This window comes from Mytilus californianus, unplaced genomic scaffold (assembly GCF_021869535.1).
Source record: "Mytilus californianus isolate M0D057914Y unplaced genomic scaffold, xbMytCali1.0.p SCAF_6, whole genome shotgun sequence".
NCBI classification, from domain to species: Eukaryota; Metazoa; Mollusca; class Bivalvia; order Mytilida; family Mytilidae; genus Mytilus; species Mytilus californianus.
This window is the reverse complement of record NW_026262712.1, coordinates 97,943,133-97,964,541: the sequence shown is the minus strand read 5'-3', so window position 1 is coordinate 97,964,541 and position 21,409 is coordinate 97,943,133. Positions and strand designations below refer to the sequence as shown.

The 21,409-nt window shown below is 31.6% G+C and overlaps 1 long non-coding RNA gene across 1 annotated transcript; it reads left to right on the top strand.

Annotated features, from left to right (window-relative positions):
- The first annotated feature begins 2,642 nt into the window (after positions 1 to 2,642).
- Positions 2,643 to 10,116, top strand: LOC127705394 (uncharacterized). Its single transcript, XR_007983863.1, has 3 exons — positions 2,643 to 2,705; positions 7,139 to 7,477; positions 10,051 to 10,116. It is a non-coding gene; the product is annotated as an uncharacterized LOC127705394 (long non-coding RNA).
- The last annotated feature ends 11,293 nt before the right edge of the window (positions 10,117 to 21,409 follow it).

Genomic DNA, 21,409 nt, shown 5'->3' with positions numbered 1-21,409 from the left:
ACTTCCAACGAGTTTTTGACACTCCAAAAGTAATTAATTCCACTATTTTCAAAGGCTTTATTTGAACAATTTATTATCAGATTTTTTATTGTACCAAGTGAACTAGTAAGGAGAATAGACAATTAAGTAGTGGAACAATGACTTGAGACGAAATAAATCTATATTTGTAAGGTGATTTGTGTAGCTTCGGAAGCCAGTACATAGTTGGGACTTTCATTGTATTTGGTTCTGCTTGTAAAGAAGTAGCTAATAGTTTATGTTTGTTACAGATATCGTTTTCTGAAATTGAAGTCAGTTGGAATGTTGGTGAATTGGTGATTCCCTTTTGCAGAACCTCAATGTAAAATTTACGTCAAACTATAATAATATTATTAGCAGCTTTATCAGCCGGGACAAAAACAAATTCCTTGGCTAGTTCTTTTAGTTTATGTTTGATACGAGAAATAGGATTTTTATGGTTGTTGTTAAGAGTAAAATATTCTTTAAAATGTTGTATACGTATATCAACTATCTTCATTACTGAATTGAAAAAAGAGTCCAAAGATTTTTTGTCAGCTTTATTCCCGTTTTATCCATTTCAAACAATAAGCACGAAGTGAGTCGTTGATGATATTACGACACTCATTCCAATTAATAATTGACGGGGGACGATATTTAGGTCCTTTACTGAGGAATGATTTTAACTCTCGGTCGTGACCGATGTTAAGGTCTCCTGTTATAACATGGGAAATGGGGCCATAAGTGTATTCTGAATTACTACAATTACATGACGTAGGTGTATTTTCACTGATATTTATATCTTTACAGACTTGGCTATAATTAAACACACATTTCCGGGTAGATTTCTGGTAAATATAACAAATAAGAGGGAGTTCAGTATTATCAAAATATCCAGGAATTTGTTCTTTAACAGAATGGTCGTTAAAAATACCGGCAATATTTACAAAATCAAAACCTTTATTGACAAACTTAATTTTAATAAAATGTTTTTTATGATCTGCAGGGCGATCAATTTTGGGAACCAGTTTAGAATAACAATATGCCATTATAATTTGAACGATTTAACTAGTTGTTTTTAATATTTTCAAATGCATTTCCCTCCGAACTTATTATTTTTAACCTCTAGATATATTTTTAAATCTGACATTGGTCAAAGTAATCTTAAGGATTGGTTAACTTTTTGTTATTAAAAGTATCCATTACATCAGCTATTTTATATCACAATTGAATTTTGTAAGTGATATTATTAAAAACTATAAAACTATTCGTATAAACACACTTCCCTGTGAGTTTAATACTTATTGTATGTGAAAGCTAATTTTATTTTGTCATACAATATTTAAGTGTTTCTGAATCTTAATTGGGCTAGTTCGAAGCATGCATAATACATAAACAATCATTAATGACACTGATTATAAAGCACAAAGTACTCAAAGAATTTTCCTCAATTCTTTATAAATTGCTGTTTGTATATTTTGAGAATTATGGCTTTGAAAGCAAATGGTTGATATTTGTTAAAAGTAGTTTTGATAATTGTGCTCTATCAAATGTATGGAGATCTCAGTCTCATTTTTCCACAGATTGGATAGAAAACTGTGTAGAACTTAGACTTACAGACCAATTTAAGCAAGAATGGTCGTCTTACATTTTTAATTCAAGTAAAACAATTTGCTATAGAATATTTAAAAATGAGTTCTGTTTTGAACGTTATTTGTTGTCCGATACTACCCTCATATCTGATGTATTTTTTATGTAAATTCAGATGTGGCTGTCATCGTTTGCCCATTGAATCGGGCAGATGGCATAAAATTCAAAGAGACGAAAGAACCTGTAATGTATGTGACTCAAATGAAATAGGTGATGAGTACCATTATATTCTAGTCTGTAACTTTTTTAGTTCAGAAAGGAAAAAATTATTACCGCAATATTGTCAAAAAAATGCAAATACTGCAACATTTAATCAGTTTAAAAACTATAAAACTATTCGTATAAACACACTTCCCTGTGAGTTTAATACTTATTGTATGTGAAAGCTAATTTTATTTTGTCATACAATATTTAAGTGTTTCTGAATATTCATTGGGCTAGTTCGATGCATGCATAAAACATAAAACATCAATAATGACACTGGTTATAAAGCACATAATACTCAAAGAAGGAAAGTTTAACCTTAAATTCGATTTAACAGAGACAATCTGAGAAATGTCCTCAATATCGAAAACCATACTAAAATGCATAATATAAAAATGAATTTAATGAGTCAAGTTTCTTATTTGGAACAAACGCATGAACATTTTGCTTTTTTTGCAATTATAACCTCTTCCGATTTATCTCAAGCAGTGAAATAACAAATATACATAGAGATAGAACGATCAGAATCAGCACGGGAAAATAATTAAATTTAGTTGTAATAGATAACAAAAACATATACAGTCCTAAATTGCTACCATATACGTCATTTGATCTCTGACTGGTTGATATTTGTCACAATGGTAAACATACAGTACCACATCTTCTTCTTTTTTACTAATCAATACCGTTCCAAAGCAAAAATACTAATAGATACTACATAAACATACCAGTTATATCTATCCACGAGTACAATTACAAGTGGCCCATGACTAAGTCTTACTTTTTATTTTTAGTTTTAACTGTCCAAGAGTATGCCAAGTGTTCTAATGCATCAGTTTCTGAGAACCTTCCAGGTAAGCTACAGTGAATACATAGATGATATTCTATTTCGTTCATAAAATCTTCAAACAAAGTATATAAGATCTAATGCCCTAAAAGAACTAATAATTCTTTATGTGTCTGGAAACCAGTGGATTATTCAGATTTCTCACTGCATTGCTTTTTTCTAGAATTCACCTCATATAAAGAGTCTTAAGCAAATTTCACTAGATGATTCGGAAAATACGGATATTGTTTTGTTGAAATATAAATTAAGGAATGTATCTCACTCACGCTCTTACTCGTTGTCTGGGTTAAGCTTCAAGGTTGTTCTTGTTGCTTTGATCAGCTCTGCAACCTTTGTATGAGGTTTGGTATTTCAAGTATTAGTGCCTCGAGCATCACTGATCAGAAATTAATTGTTGAAATGCGCCTCCGGAGAGGTAACAACTGATAAATTGTAGTAATATTCAGTTGGGAAATTTAAAGTCGGTCGACAGCAGTACCAGTAAAGTAATATATGGCGGGGAACATTCCGCTTGCAAAGACATAGTCTAGTAATAGATAAATAAAAATTAAGATACAGACTTCACAGCAAAAGTCTAAATAATTTTCTCTTAAAAACTTGATTCTCATGGGGATTCGACCACCTGTATATAAGAATATTACAATAATAACATGTCCAACAGCCGACAAATAATTTTTTTTTTCTAAATGAAAAATACTAATTGACTATAACTATCTTACTATAATTCTTGAACTGACCAGTAAATAATACTATTATTTTAAAAGAGATACGATATATATATATATATATATATATATATATATATATACAATGTATGTAAAGGATCTTCTATTTATTTTCATTAGTAATATCGATCCAGAAGAAGAAAATAATACATTATTATGTGTATCTGTTAAGGGCACTCCTGAACTATTTTAAGATATAGTTTAGGTTAGGTGAGGTCAACAATACACGTGCATGTATCTGTGCCGTATATAGAATCAACTAATCAGCATACGAGATCTTGTAATCACGTGGAGGCAATTAGATAGAAATATTTGACTGATAAAATACACATACTTATCTATCACACAGTGCAGGATCTATTTTAACGCTATAACATAGGAAGTAAAGGACTGTTTTGTCTTGTTTTTGTAAAGAAACAGTAATAATCATCTCTCAAATAGAGATTGATAATACAAGTTATTCTCAAATAGAATAACAACATAAAGTAATCTCTCAAATAGAGACTGCTTTAATAGAATAGCAACAATAAAGTAATCTCTCAAATAGAGACTGCTTTAATAGAATAGCAAAAATAAAGTAATCTCTCAAATAGAGACTGCTTTAATAGAAGAGCAAAAATAAAGTAATCTCTCAAATAGAGACTGCTTTAATAGAATAGCAAAAATAAAGTAATCTCTCAAATAGAGACTGCTTTAATAGAATAGCAAAAATAAAGTAATCTCTCAAATAGAGACTGCTTTAATAACTAATTTGTTCTCAAATAGAATAACAAAAACAGATATTTAATCTCTCAAATAGAGTATTAAAAGCAGTGAGCAAACGTTTTACATACAAAAGACATAAAAATCTAAAAGAGTATTTAACGAATTCAAAGAAGAAAAATGATATAAACAGACAAAATCAAACAAAAGATAAAAATGTCATGCACAATAAATAAATTGTGAAGAGCTTAAATAAAAAGAGGAAAAAAATACCAAAAAAAACAGAAATAAGAAAAAAGATAAAAACGATTGTATAAACAGGTGTCGTATCCCCATAAGAGAAATCAAATTGAAACTATTCTACATATTACAAGAAAGGAAACATATAGGCTAGGAATACCTCATGAGGATAGGCCTAGTTCTACATGACCATAACCGAAACACCCTTTTCAGTATTAGAAACCCAGACCTGATCTGGTTTCCTATTCTAAAAATACACACACAATAATTATACTACAAACATGCAAGTGTGAATTTCTAGAAAAATATGAAAATAAATGCAGAAGAATGTATTCCATAACCAGAAATATTTATCATACACTGAGTTTACCAGCTCTAAATTACTCTAATGCACATAGAAAATGGAATTAATTACGAAGGATTATAATAAGATATACTGGATTGGTCCTGGACCCGATTGATTTTGATATACATATACATACCACCCATTCAGGAGAAACTCGGGATATAAACCGAAACATGCAAATAATTCAATTGAAAATTATCTATTTGCGACAAAAGTGGAACTCAGCAAATTGAAAATGAACAAAATTAGAGACAATCTAAGTAAAAAGGAAAGAATAGCTTTAAACAATTTACGAGCGAATAAAAATATTATAATTAAAAAAGCTGATAAAAACTCAACCACAGTCGTTCTTGATAAGACATTATACATTAAACAGGCAATGGTTTTACTCAATAACAACATACATTATGAACCAATCCAGGAGTGTCATACAGAAGATATTTCAGAAACTATAAATGGAATGCTGAAAAAATTACATGATAATAATTACCTTGATAACACTACATATGAGTATTTAACAAGATACGAAAATAAAAGACTAGGAAGATTATATATACTACCAAAGATACACAAATTAAATCAAACTGATCGAGACAAAATAAAAGCAAACAGTGAACACTTAAATGAAGTTCAAATCCCTGGCAGACCAATTGTATCGTTATGCAACAGTCCTGTTAAAAGAATTGGTCAATTTATAGACTATTTTCTCAAACCAGTTGTAAGCACACTTTGGACATATACAAAGGACACGAGCGCTTTTATCAACAAAATTGAAAGTGTAAGAGTACCTAAAAATATCATATTATGCAGTTTTGATATTTCGAGTATGTACAATTCACTCCCACACAAAGAAATAATTGAAGCGGTCGATAGAGCATGGCCAAAAATGCTCGAAATTAAATATAATATACCTCTGCCACCTAAGAATTAAATACTCGAGCTGTTGAATTACGTACTTACAAATAATGAATTTGAATTTAATGACAAAATATTCACAAACAGAGATGTGGGATTCCTATGGGAAACCCAATGAGTCCTAGTTTAGCTGATATTAGAATGTTTGAAATAATTTCAAAAATACTTGAGTTATTCCCGTTTAAAAACAATATCACTCATTTATCAATTTATCGGGACGATGGCTTTGTCCTATTTAATTCCAGTGAAGATAATCTTATGGTTTTCTTCGACATCGCTAATACTATTCACCCATTAATTAGATTTACACATGAGATATCATCAGAAAGTATACAGTTTCTAGACATAACTGTCTTCAAAGGTGAACGATGGGAAAAAAAGCAAATTTTAGACGTCAAACTATATAGAAAACCAACTGATAATTTCCAATACCTGGAACGAACATCAACCCACCCTACATCCGTATTTAAAGGATTCATTACTGCAGAAATTATTCGTTTTATAAGATCTTGCAATAACCTAAATGACTTCAATAAAGAAGTTAAACTGTTTAAGTCTAAACTTCTTAAAAGAGGACATTACGAAAATGAGATTGACAACATTATAACTAATACAACAAAACGAGAAAGGAAACAAACTTTGAAAAACAATTATAAAAATAAGAAAGCGGCTCCACCGCTCGTTTTTGCAACAAGATTTAACCCAGCATTTACAGGAATCAGAAGAGCTTTAAGGAAACATTGGCACCTAATCGAACAAAACAGAAATACAAAAACTATGTTTCCAAAACCACCGATTATTGGGTACAAAAGACATAAAAATCTAAAAGAATATTTAACGAATTCTAAAATGGAAAATGATATAGTCGTATAAAATCAAATAAAAGATAAAAATATCACACACAATAAAATTACAGAACAGCTAAAATAAAGAGAGAAATAAATAACAAAAAACAGAAAGAAACAAAAAAGAAAGAAACGAACTAGAACGTATGAACAGGTGTCGTATCCCCATAAGGGAAATCAAATTGGAACCATTCTAAATATTACAAGAAAGAAAAATATAGGCTAGGGATACCTGATGAGGATAAGCCTAGGTCTCATGACCATAACCGAAACACCTCCTTTAATATTTGAAACACAGACTAAATCTGGATTTCTATTCTAAAAATACACACACACACAACAATTATACTGCAAACATGCAAGTGCAAATTTCTTAACAAAATATGAAAATAAATGCTGAAAAAATATATTCCGTAACAAGAAACAGTTATGATACACATTGTACATAAAAAATGGACTTAATTACGAAGGATTTTGATAAGATATACTGGATTGGTCCTGGACCCGACTGATTTTAAAGCGACATTTTATTGGTTCATCATTTAATAATCATAAACCTACCATGCATCTTTTCAAACAGACAAATATAAACAATGGCGTATAAATCTTTTTTTTTTTATTTGAATATCAAAAATTTAAAAAAAATGACAAAATTTAAATATTTCAGTGGCAACGTTCTGTACCAACAGCGAAGCAGAAGGGGTGCGTATAGTTTTAGAAGGATACTTTGCTAATACTATCCCAGACAAGGTTTGTTCATGTGTAGCACAGAGAGGTCAAGCACAGAAGATTGTATTCTCGAATGTCAACTTCCTTCAATCTCCTATTCAGGGTGGTTACTGGTGTGGAAGTAAGATTATCGCCAAACAAGACAATGGACCGAGTAACCATATGTCGTGTAGAGTAGTAGGATCATTGGATCTTCAGGATAATAATCTTATACAGATAAGCCTATGAAAGGAATTACTACCCAAAGATACCAGATATTGTGCACTGGTATATTTTGGTAAATAAAAATATTTAAAAAAAACCAGTTACAATAACCCAATCATCAAAGTGCTTCTTTCCTTCATCAAGAATTTAACTTTCCTTCATCAATATTTTAACTTTCCTTCATCAATATTTTAACTTTCCTTCATCAATATTTTAACTTTCCTTTATCAATATTTTAACTAATAAATCCTACTCGTTAGCTTTTGTCCGTGTCTGTAGTTATATTTTAGATTTCAATTAACGTTATCTAAGTTAAACACCTATCTGTTCTATGTTCCTTTGGAATTTCAATCAAAGATGAAGAACTGGATCTTCCATCACTGTATTGGATACCTAAACTACATAAGTGTCCTTACAAACAACGGTATATTGCTGGGTCTTCCAAGTGCTCCACGAAACCTCTTTCTAAATTATTAACACCTATTTTATCAGCAATCAAAGCCGGGCTCCAAAGTTATTATTCTAGAGGTGGCGTGAATCAGATGTGGATACTAAAAAATTCCAAAGATCTTTTAGAGTACATACAATCTAAGACTCTCTCATCTTGCAATAGCATTAAAACATTTGACTTTTCTACACTTTACACAAGTATTCCCCATTCCAAACTAAAAGACAAATTGAAAGAGTTGGTATTACTTTGTTTCACTAAAAAGAATGGCGAACGTAGATACAAGTATCTTGTCTTGGGGAGGGATAAATCCTACTTTGTAAAGAATCACTCTGATTCAAACAAAAAATTCTCTGAAACTGACATTATCAAGATGCTTGATTTCTTGATTGACAACATATTTGTTACGTTTGGAGGACGTGTTTTTCAACAGACTGTCGGAATTCCAATGGGAACCAATTGTGCCCCTCTTCTTGCCGACTTGTTTCTTTATTATTATGAGGCTGACTTCATACAGGAACTTCTTGGGAAGAAAGATAAGAAGTTAGCAATGTCCTTTAACTCTACGTTCCGCTATATAGATGATGTTCTCTCACTAAATAGTTCAAAATTTGGTGACTATGTTGAACGAATCTATCCCATCGAACTAGAGATAAAGGATACTACAGAAACAGTTAAGTCTGCCTCATATCTTGACTTACATCTGGAAATTGACAATGAGGGTCGGTTGAAAACAAAACTTTACGACAAAAGAGATGATTTCAGCTTCCCAATTGTGAACTTTCCATTTCTAAGTAGCAACATTCCAGCAGCGCCTGCATACGGAGTATATATCTCCAAATTTATACGTTATTCTCGGGCTTGTGTTTCCTATCATGATTTCCTTTATAGAGGATTGCTGCTCACAAGGAAGCTATTAAACCAAGAGTTCCAAATGGTGAAGTTGAATTCATCCCTTCGTAAATTTTACGGAAGCCATCACGAGTTGGTTGACCGTTATGGAATAACCGTTTCACAGATGATATCGGATATTTTCCTTATGTCGTAACTACAATACCCTTCCCTTTTCACGAATGTGACTTACCGAATTAGACTATTTACCGGATTTGTAATAACATAAGCAACACGACGGGTGTCACATGTGGAGCAGGATCTGCTTACACTTCCGGAGCACCTGAGATCACCCCCAGTTTTTGGTGGGGTTCGTGTTGCTTAGTCTTTAGTTTTCTATGGTGTGTCATCTGTACTATTATTTGTCTGTTTGTCTTTTTATTTTTGGCCATGGCGTTGTCAGTTTGTTTTCGATCTTTGAGTTTGACTGTCCCTCTGTAATCTTTCGTCCCTCCTTTCTAAATAAGTAAGTCCGTGTTAGTTACAACAAACAATCTTAAACTTTTACTGTTTTATTTCATTGACACAAAGAGTTGGTTTATAAGTTTGGCTGTACAAATAATAAAATTGAGAATGGAAACGGGGAGTGTGTCAAAGAGACAACAACCCGACCAAAGAGCAGAAAATAGCTCAAGGCCACCAATGGGCCTTCATCACAGCGAGATTATCTCGCACCCGGAGGCGGGCTTTAGCTGGTCCCTAAACAAAAATGTATATTTGTTCAGCCTTATTACAAACGGGTTATCACATCCTTATCTTACGGTGATGTTGTCAATACAGCCCGTTAATATAGATACGATCCATGTAAACTTATAAGTCCTTTCAAATGTTATTCTAAAAGTGAATTATTATTATTATTATTATTATCATTATCATTATCATTATCATTATCATTATTATTATTATTATTATTATTGTTATTATTATTATTATTATTATCAGTCTTTAAAATTTTACGAAACAATCTATATTTCTATCAAATGCAGTTAGATAACTCTAGATAGAAACGGCAAAGGATTATTATCTTTTACTTTATCCTGAAATAATGACCAGAGCAAAATATTTCAGGGTCATCATGTTTTCGGCTACAAAATATTCAGCAATAATGTATTATGTCCTGAAGAACAAGACATACGAAAATCTTTACATTTCTTTATAGACAATAACTGAACATAACATTCTGACTGAATGTATATTTGAATTGTTTTTCTACTTTTTTTGTTTGTTCAATTGATCTATCATGTTTTATTTTTCACTCTCCATCTGGTGGCAATGATGAATGTCTTTAGAATGTCTTTGTTTTTTAGACACCGACGAACCCATAAAAATATCCTGCTTTTCAAACTATGTAACAACAACTTCAGTAGACGAAAAGTAAGGAGATAGGTGTATATAATGTGGTGATATACATAGAGACTGTGGGGATAGATATAGAGAGTATTGTGGTAATTATAGAGTGTGGTGATTGATATTTAAAGTAAGGTGATAGGTGTATATAATGTGATGATATACATAGAGACTGTAGAGATAGATATAGAGAGTATGGTGATAGATATAGAGACTGTAGCAATAGATATAGAGACCATGGCAATAGATACAGAGAATGTGGCACTTGATATACACTCGTTATTTTATTTGAAATAAGATGTACCTTTTTCTTTTCCTCCAATTTCACCAATTACCTCTAAATGCCTTTTTAAAAAATCTTGTTTCGTATTTCTGTAAGAAAAAATCCAAATATAAATAATAAATTTGATAATTGCTACATCAAGTCATTATAAGTTTACAAGTTTATACAAACATATATCAGTGGAAATTGCATATCTGCATATCTCCTTCCACTGTAAATAATATATTGACCAGGATATTTCCGTCACTTATAGAATATACAACAATAGTATACAGTCTGGTGAAAAATATATACAGAGTGATGATAAATATAATCAGTGTGTTGATATATATATATATATATATATATATATATTATACAATTATAGCCTTTGTATGAGGTCGATACGAGGTTATATAGACCTAAGAGAAGCATATTGACTGAGGACGAAGTCCGAGGTCGATATGCTTCTCTGGGTCGATATAACATCGTATTGACCTCAACCAAAGGATACAATTGTTATATTATTAATCAACAACTATTGTATGAACAATGTAAAATTGGGGATTTCTAGAATCTATTTTTAGTAACATGCTGTATGCCCTGTGCAATATGCTGTTTTTGACCTACGAAAAGCTAAACACAACAGTATTGGCGTGCAAACTGAGCAAATACAAATGTACATGTGATCAAGTTTTAACGAATCACAAATCCTTAAAAATATTCGATTAATGATATATATATATATATATATGGAAGGTTGTGATAGATATGAGCAGAGTGGTGATAGATATATATATAGATACAGAATGATGATAGATATATATAGAGTTATTTAGACGAATTATATATATATATAAACAATATGAGGTGTTGACAGATATATACAGTGTGGTAATATATAAATATAAATATGATAAAGTGGTGATACATAGAAAAAGAGTGGTGATAAGTGAGGACATATATATAGTGTGGTGATTTCTAAATACAGTGGTGAAGGATATACAGAATAGTGATACGATATATACAATGTGGTGATATATATGTATACTGTGTGGTGACAGATATAAACAGTGTGGTGATTGGTTTAAACAGTGTAGTGGTAGATATATAAACAATGTGGTGATGGATATATACAGTGAGTGCGGTGACAAGTATCAATAGTGTGTTGAAAGCTATATTAAGTGTGGTTATATGTACTAGTAGTGTTGTGATAGATATATACAGTATGGTGGTTGATATATTCAAGCGTGGGAGATATCCGCTATAAATCAGAATAGTTGGTAGACCTGAATGAACAAAAGTTGGGTATTTGGTAAATAATAAAACCTGGATCAATCCAATTCTTTCCTCCAGATACATCGATTGTCTGTACAGTTATATTTTCATGAATCAGCAATAAAAGATCAAAATGTAAAGCATTGTTCTTTTCAATGTATACCTTTTTCCTACTTCCTTTCCATCAGAATCTATTCAGTTCCATTGTAGAATTGCAATCTGGAAAAATACCCATAAAGAATAACATTAAAAATTCAGCAAATCAAATGACATTCTACCATATTAACAAACAATTATATAAAGCCCATGCTAACTTGCTAACATATATAAAAGCCATTTTTCACTTGCTAACATATAGGTATTCAAACTTTAATAAATAAAAACAATATGTAATGAGTATGTAAATAGATATAAATAGCACAATGAAAGACATATTTATTATTGAGATTGTGATGATAAATACATAGTGTGAAGAGTGTGACAATAGATATACAGTGTGTGGTGATAGAAATACAGATTGTGATGATAGCTATTGGGAGTGTGGTGTTGGATATATAAAGTGTGGTAATAGGTATAGTATGGTGATCATAGATATGTAAAGTGTGGTGTTAGATTTGAACAGTGAAGTGATAGATGTATATAGTTGGGTGATGAAATATAAAGTGAGGTGATAGATAAATAGTGTGGTGATAGATAAATTAAATACAGTGATGAAATATAGTAAGGTGATATAGATTTATAGTTAGGTGATATATATATATATAGTGTGGTGAAAATATATACAGAGTGGTGATAGATATAAATATAAACACCTTTGGTTGTAAATATATACAGTATTGTACAAAGTGGTGATTTTATACAGAATGGTGATAAATATATACAGTGGTGTTAGATATGCACAGTGTATTGATAGAAATATAGAGTAGTAATAGATTTAAAGAATGGTGATAGATATATATAGGGGTGATAGATATATTCAGTGTGGTGATACTAATATAAAGAGAGGTGATAGATAAAACAGTGATGTGATAGATAAATTAATCATAAACTTGTAGAAAATAATGGTATAATTGTACCCCTTGATAAAACTAATTTATACATATATTTATTCAACAAGTTTGAAGAATTGTCTTAGCCGTGTGATATGACTTTTGTTATCAACTGCTTCCGGTATATATCAACTGTTTCCGGTTTATATCAACTGCTTTCGGTTATTATCGCATGCCTTTCTTTAACGTAATCGCAAAGCATTTCGACGTCATTCTGCAAATTCGGAAAATAAAGCTCAGTGGTACATTTAAGTGAAAAACATAGCTAAGTAGAATAATAGCAAAAGAAATAATACAATAAATGATTTTATAAAGTTTTAAAAACGTTTTCATGTCTGTATGGCTTCTGCTGAAGTATATGATAAAAAGAACATAACATGTCATTTTTCATATCAGACCCCTTATCAGCCCATGGTCAAAATCATCCCTCGAGACTGTCGGCTCTCGGGCTGATAAGGGGTCTGATATGAAAAATGCCATGTTATAATCTATATAAATAAAGTGAGGTGGTAGATATACAGTGAGGTGATAGATATATAAAGTGTAGTGATGCATATATATAGTGAGGTGAAAGAGAAAACAGTGAGGTGATAGATATATAAAGTGAGGTGGTCGATTATTAATGTTAGGTGATAGATATATGAAGTGTGGGGATAGACATATAAAGTTACTTGAAAGATAGAGTGAGGTGATGAATATAAACAGTGAGATCATAGATATAAATAGTGAAGTCATAGATATATATAGTGTGGTGAAAAATATATACAGAGTGGTGATAGATATAAACATAACCACCTTTGGTGGTAGATATATACAGTGTTGTACAAAGTGGTGATTTATACAGAATGGTGATAAATACATACACTGGTGTTATATATATTCAGTACATTGATAGATATATAGAGTGGTGATAGATTTGTAGAGTAGTGATAAATATATTTAGTGTGGAGATATTAATATATAGTGGTGATGGATATATACATTGGTGATTTAAAGTGTAGTGATAAATAAAGTGAGGTGATAGATATATAGTGAGGGGATATTTACGGGATGTATATATTATAAAGTGTGGGGATAGAAAGATAAAGTGAGTAGATGAATATTATACAGAGTGGTGATAGATATATAAGCGGTGGGATGATAGATATATACAGTAGTGATAGATGTATGCAATAGTGATATATATATATATACAGTGGTGATATATGTATGCAATGGTGATAGATATATACAGTGGTGATATATGTATACATTGGTGATAAAAAATAAATAGAATAGTTATATATATATATATATATATATATCAAATACATCGCGGTGACAAGTATAAACAGTGTGGTGATTGATATCTACTAAATAATGGGGGGGGGGGGGGGGGAGAGATTTTTTCTGTTTTGATAATTTACTTTCATATGATATCCTTACTGTGATTCGTCAGAGGTCCAAATAATTCTTGTTACCGTTATAATTTTACGTGATTTGTCAAAGTCCCCGTTGACTTTTTTATTGTCTTAAAGAAAGTGAACATTTTATTGTCAGGTTGGAAAAATTACCATTAACATCATTTGACAAGATTTGTTACCATTATTTGTCATGAAGGTAGCCCAAATACATGTACAAGGGTAGTAAAGCCTTTTATCGTCAGACGTCAAAGATTCATTTTCGGCTACCGTTAGCTTCAAATTGGTTACAAATTTACCGTGATTTGTCAAAATATCCTTATTGTTATTCGTCAGAGATCTCAAATATTTATCATTACAGTTATTTTGGGGAAAAAATAACGTGAGTAGATTTCTTTTCATCGTCTAAAAGAAACTGTACATTTTATCGTCATGCACCAAAAATTACTGTTAACGTCATTTGGCAGGAATTTTTACCGATATTCGTCATGAAGGTACACCCATTACTACCCTAATGAACGACCCCAAGCAATCATTTTTAAAATCATCCTGGCCTCCCCAAGAAAATCAACTGGTCGTCTCCTAAGAACACTTCACTGACCTGACTCCTACACATGAAGGATATTTATGGTCTGTTGAACCAGAGCACATTTTGTAGTGGAAAAGGGAAAGGGGGTTGGGGGGTTGGGTTGGGAGTTGGGGTGAATGCATCTCTTCCTTTAAACTGTCTTGCATTCAAATATGATGTATGTTTTCATTGTTTCAATGCAACATTTTTCATACCTTTCGCATGTTTGTTTTTTAATGTTTTATGCGTTATGTGTGCTATTAGGGACTGGAAAGAGGGTCACTTCAGCTTTTCGCCGATACAAGTAAATAAATGCGTACAAATCTATCTCCAAATAGAAGATTTTTCAAAAATGAAAGTACGAAATTCGGAGGGCGTTTCTTGCGCATGCGCACACAGCTCGGTGAGAGTTACGGTGACTGGATCTATAACCTTGTATATTATATACCTGAGAAACGCCTTCCGGATTCTCATTTTATCGATTTAATTTTGGATGGTATTTCTTAATGAAATAATTTTCTTTATTTATTCTCATTGGTTCCGTTGCTTTATCTGAACACTGATAAAATGGAAAAATAAAGAAATTTGGATGATTTGATCCAGCGCATAAATCAATATGTTCGCTAAGTGGGATTTTTCTTGTGCTCGGGACTCGAATTTGCTGTCTATGTACTGTCATTTGTTTTCTAATGGTATTGCCGGTTTGTCCAATATAATTTTTTGACAACCACTGCAAGTTATGATATATAATAGGTTTTCCGATGCACATGTAAAACTGTTCTTGATTTAAAAATGTGTCAGGATTTAAAAAACGAATGCTGTTCCTTCGGATAAGTATTTACAAGATTCACAATTTGGTCGTCCACATTTTTGTACTTATAATTGGCTATTTTCAGTTTGGAATGTGGCGCGGGTCAGCAACTTTTTCAATGATTTCGGTTGCCGTTTGCTTTTAATTACTTTATGCGAATTAAATAATTTCAACATCCTCTGATCGGTCTGTAAAAATGGTAAATTATTATGTATCGTATTGAACGCTTCGTTATTTCTGGGATTGTGAGTTGAAATGTTCGGTAAAACGTTTTCTTTTGAATATTATTTAGTTTTTCTTAATTCCTGTAAGCTAAAAGATTTTGCTCTTGTTATACCGTCATCAATTATTCTCTTCGGATATTTTCGGTCTAAAAGCATTTATCTTAATTCATTTAATCTTGTATCCCTTAATTCTGGATTTGAAACGAGTGTACATATGCGTTTAGCTAGGTTATACGGTATAATTACTCTCGTATGTTATGGATGACATGAAGTAAAAAGTAGATATTGTTTGGAATCAATTGGTTTATAGAAAATATCGGTTTCTATGTTTGTTCCGTTATTTATGATAAGAATGTCTAAGAACGGTGATTTGTTACTATTGTATTCCATAGTAAATTGAATGTTCTCGTTTATTTCATTGAGCAAATCTTTGAATTTCATTAACATATCTAAGCTGTTATTCCATAAAATAAAACAGTCATCTAAGTATCTTTTCCAATTTTCCATCAAAAATTTATAAAATAAATGTCCAAATTTTCGTTGTAATCTCCTATACATCTGAATCTCGAGGTATCCCATCACTAGATTGGCATATGTAGGGAGGAACAAAAATTTGCTAACGCAAATTTGAAGACGTAACATTGTTGGGCTAAATTTGAGACGAATTATATAAATATTATGGTGTTAGCCCTGTATAACCACGTGTTATCCGATGTCATTAAGTTGTCACATTTTTAGACGTGTATATATAATACATACAAAAATTTTAAGTTCGAAATGTACTAAACATCCTTTAATTAACTAGATGTTCATTATCATCCATGATTATCACAAAGGTGCAAAACCAGTTGGAGAAAAATGAAGTTAATTAAATATATATATAACAGTTTATCTTGTCGTCATATCAGCCAAAATGAATACAAATTGAGAAATGAGAAATCTGTTTATTATCTATTTTGAAACATGAAGATTTTTGTACTAGTCAAGTGAAGGCAAAATGGATCCGGGAAGGCTTCTCTTTAGTTGACTGCTGTACACCTATTTTTGACATTTTTACCTATTATGTCTGTTTGTTTTGTTCAAACATTGTTTTATATAATGGTATTTTATGCGACTGTCATACAAGTGAGAGGTTTAACTAACTTAAAAACCAAGTTTAATCCACCATTTACTACATATGAAAATGCCTGTACCAAGTCAGGAATATAACAATTGTTTTCCATGCGTTTGATGTGTTTGAGGTTTTGATTTTGCCAATTGTTAAGGGACTTTCCGTTTTGAATTTTCATTGGAGTTCGGTATTTTTGTTGTTTTACTTTTTATTTCAGTTAACCACAAAATGTCATATCTTATAAAGTGTATAAGTAATCTGATATATTTTATAATGTATCTCATATAATTTTCTTTATAAGATATCTCATATAATTTTCTTATAAGATATCTCATATAATTTTCTTTATAAGATATCTTATAAATTATATAAGATATCTTAGAAACTATATGAGATATATTATAAACTATATAAGATATTTTATAAAATATATGAGTTATCTTATAAAGTAGATATGATATCTTATTTAAAACAAAGATATCTTATATACTTTATAAGATATCTTATAAACTTTAGAAGATATCATATAAAGTATACAAGAAATCTTATAAACTATATGAGATATCTTATATACTATGGAAGATATATTATATAATATATAAGATATCTCATATAATTTATAAAATTTCTGATAAGAACATGATTATATCAGATCTCTTATATATTATATGAGATATCTTCTATATTATGTAAGATATCTTATAAATTATATGAGATTTCTCATATAATATAAAAGATATGTTATATAATATAGAAGATATCTCATATAACATAAAAGATATCTTATATAATCATGTTCTTATCGTCATATCAGCCAAAATGAATACAAATTGAGAAATGATAAATCTGTTTATTATTTATTTTTAGGTATGAAGATTTTTGTACCAGACAGGTGAAGGCAACAAGGATCCGGAAAGTTGTCTCTTTTATCTTGTTTATACATCATCCGCAGATTCAAGGGCACACACTTCAGTTAACCACAAAATGTCATATCGCCTACCATCTTATATATGTAGACTGGACAGGTGTGGAGTGTCCATGTAAATAAACATTCACACATATATGTACACCAAGCACCCACACGTACATTAGTAGGCACGTTGAAAAATCACAAGTTAGAGTAGATTTAGAGCAAGTCAGATTGTATATACTCTTCTTCCGGTAAATGTCTTGTGTTGGGCTCAAGTGTATTGTTACTTATGTTTCGTAAGGATTCTGTCTCATTTACTAATACCGATCATGCTTCATTCACAGTTATAAATATGTACAAGCTCCGTACAGTGATCGTTTCAGTTCCGGAACTATTTTCCTTTACTCCATCAATCCATGCCACTGGCTTTTGAAATGCGTTCCAAAATTTGGAACGAATATCTATGCAAATAAATTTCCTCAAAAACATTAGTTACCGTCTTGAAAAACGTAAATTTTATAATGTCTTTTGAAGATTTAAACAACTTTTCCTAGATATAAAAAATGAGCATTAAATTTACGCACAACGACAGGACTTGTTTTTTTGTGTGAATCCTTATCGACGTTATCTGCACCAACCCTTACCTTTAAAGTAAAGATGGAGGGAAAGTGAATCAGGAATAGGTAAAATGTATGTTAGGCGTAAGCCCAAAGGAAAAATAAGCCGAAACCTTGCAACATTGCTTGACCAGGAACAAATGATTTAATTTGGATTTGGTGGTTGTCTACAGAGAAAGCTTGTTGTACCAATTCTGCAAGCCTTTCACAGGCACTTGTTTCTTTCCATGCAAAGGTCGACTATCCATATATATATATTTCCTCTGGTAGAAAAGAATAAAAGAAAAACTTAGCATTTTTAACTTGAAAGGGGGGAAATTCATTACATTTGGAACATCTTTTCTAAAAGAAGGGTTCTCTTATTTTTTTTAAAAAAAAAGAAGATTGAAGTTTATGTATATTCAAAAATGCATGGACATGTTTTGTTAATGTATTACCAGATAGACGTATAGTTCTTTTGAAAAAGTTTCTGCAAATCTTATAAATATGTGCCCTTTTGTACTAAGGAGTGGTTTAAAAAAAAAATAAGGAAAGCATTCTATGAAGTCGAAAATTACCGTGGCATAACAGTTACATCAGTTATTGGAAAAGTATTCGAATATATCATTTTGGATAAAGCCAACCTAATGAAATCTGGTCAACCTCCGTTACAATTTGGTTTTACACAAGGATTATCACCAAACATGGCAGCCCTAATACTTTCGGAGGCATGCTCGGAGATCTCAGGAAAGCAAACATCTTTGTCACAACACTCGACAGTCATAAGGCATTTGACGTTGTTAGTCTCGAAATACTGATGGACAGGCTATATCATTACGGGCTAAATCTGAATTTGTGGAACATTATTGAGGAGCTATAGCGGTGTTACATCAACAGTAAAATGGAAAGGAGAAACAAGTACAAGCTTTGATATAAACCAGGGCGTGCGTCAAGGAGGTGTCCTATTAACTCACCTATATAAGGCCTACATAAATGAACTGCTTCTAGATCTGCAAAAACGTAATCTAGGTACTCATATAGGCAACAATTATGTGGGATGTCCTACTTGTGCAGATGACATCGTACTTTAATCCCTCAATAGAGTAGAAATGCAAGAAATACTGAACATTGTCGATAACTACTCAAAAGATCATCGATTTAACATCCATCCGCAAAAGAGTAATGTTATAATAAAGACTGGGAAAAAAAACCATAAAGATCATTAAAGATAGCGATGATTTTAAAATGGGGAACAATGATTTAAATTGTTCTGATCGTACAACTCATCTAGTGCTCACAAGATCAACAAAAGATGAAACCAGAATAAATGTAGAAGATCGCATCAGTTTAGCAAGAAGAACGTTGTATTCTCTCATAAAGACCGGTGTACATGGCTCAGATGGTTTAAACCCTAAATCATCATATAGGATCTATCAAGCATACGTCCTACCAAGGTTGCTATACGGGCTTGAAACTCTGCATGTGAACTCTAAAGAAATGACGCTTCTATCAAGCTTCCACCTCGATATTTTGAGAAAACTACAGTTTCTTCCTAAAAGGACAGCATGTGCATCAGTATACCTACTTCTGGGAACTCTTCCGCTTAATGCTGACATCCAAAAAAGACAACTTAGCCTCTTATTTGGTGTTCTCAACAGCAACAATGAAACTATTAGATCACTAGCTATGCGTCAATATATGTCCGGCAGATCAACAAACTTATTTACCAAAATGAGCAGAAATTTTAGAGATGTACAACCTACCTTTCTTTCTTGAATTATTCGAAAAGAAGTATACAAAAATAGAATGGCAAAAACTGACAAAATCAGCAATAAACAAACATTGGACAAACAAACTACGCTTAGAATGTGAAGAAAAATCAACTCTACAAAATTTAGCAATTTCAAACTCACACATCCTGTTTTGGCTACAGTTTCCTCATCAGTCTCTGACATCAGAAAAGCAATTACAAAAATCCGCATGTAAACGGGAACCTATCTATTAAAAGCTCATAGACACAGCTGATTTAACCAGGCCGAAGTAGACCCGTTTTATCCAAATTGTAAAACTGAAACGGAAGACCTACACTTAAAGAAGACTGTCAGAACTTTGCAAATCTGGGCATTATACCGAACAACCCAGAAATACTTCGAAAGATTGAAAAAATGTCCAGAATATACTGTTATGAAATTCACAAAAAGAGATTATCCACAGAGATATCACGCTTCCCTGGTTCTCACAGCTCCCCATTAAGACACCAACGACAATATTTACCACCTATGTGTCTATGTGATATATATTATCAATAGTAAAATAGTAGCCGTTTAAAACTTTAGTGTGAACTATATGCTTAACTATCTGCAGCATTAATATCTGCTTGCTTAAATCTAATATACAACATATAAAAGCCTGAATGTGCGTATAGCTAGACTTTTTAAATCTGAGTAGAGCTAACTTTTATAACGCATAAAATATATCATTGCTTATTAACGGAGATGTCAACATTATCTAGAAAAATATCAATCTTTAACATCTTCGAAAAGCATAGTTTTTTAGACTTATTCTACTAGGCTTTCATATGAATGATGTCTTTTAACACATAAACTCTATCCAGTTTCTTCAACAGCCAAACTAGTGCCGACTGTTCATAGATTTTATTAAGCTAGACATTGCTTTTATCATCGAATCTACATTCTGGCGAACGTATGGGTTATTCGTGTATATAATATGTACATTTCTGTAAATAAATTTTGTGCATGTGCAACGTTCCGGTGGAGGATTTCTTTTCAACATTTTAAATTTAGAACAAATTGTGAATACGTTAACATTTTTTAAAAACTAATCCGTTAAGGGAACACAGCTAGCTGTGTGTGCCCCAACGCTGGAGGGATCTACATAATGAAGAAGACGAAGAAGAAGAAAGAGCACCTCTGATCACAAAGAAAGATAACATAAATGTTATCCTTTTTCTCATTAATACTGATAGACTAACTCAAAGTCTGTCTTCATCCTTCTAACTTTAGAACATTTAGGTTTAGGTCTTTGGAGGGGGAAAAGGGGGGTCTTGATGGGTCTTCACTTTGTATCCTTTATTTTTAATGCCATTTTTC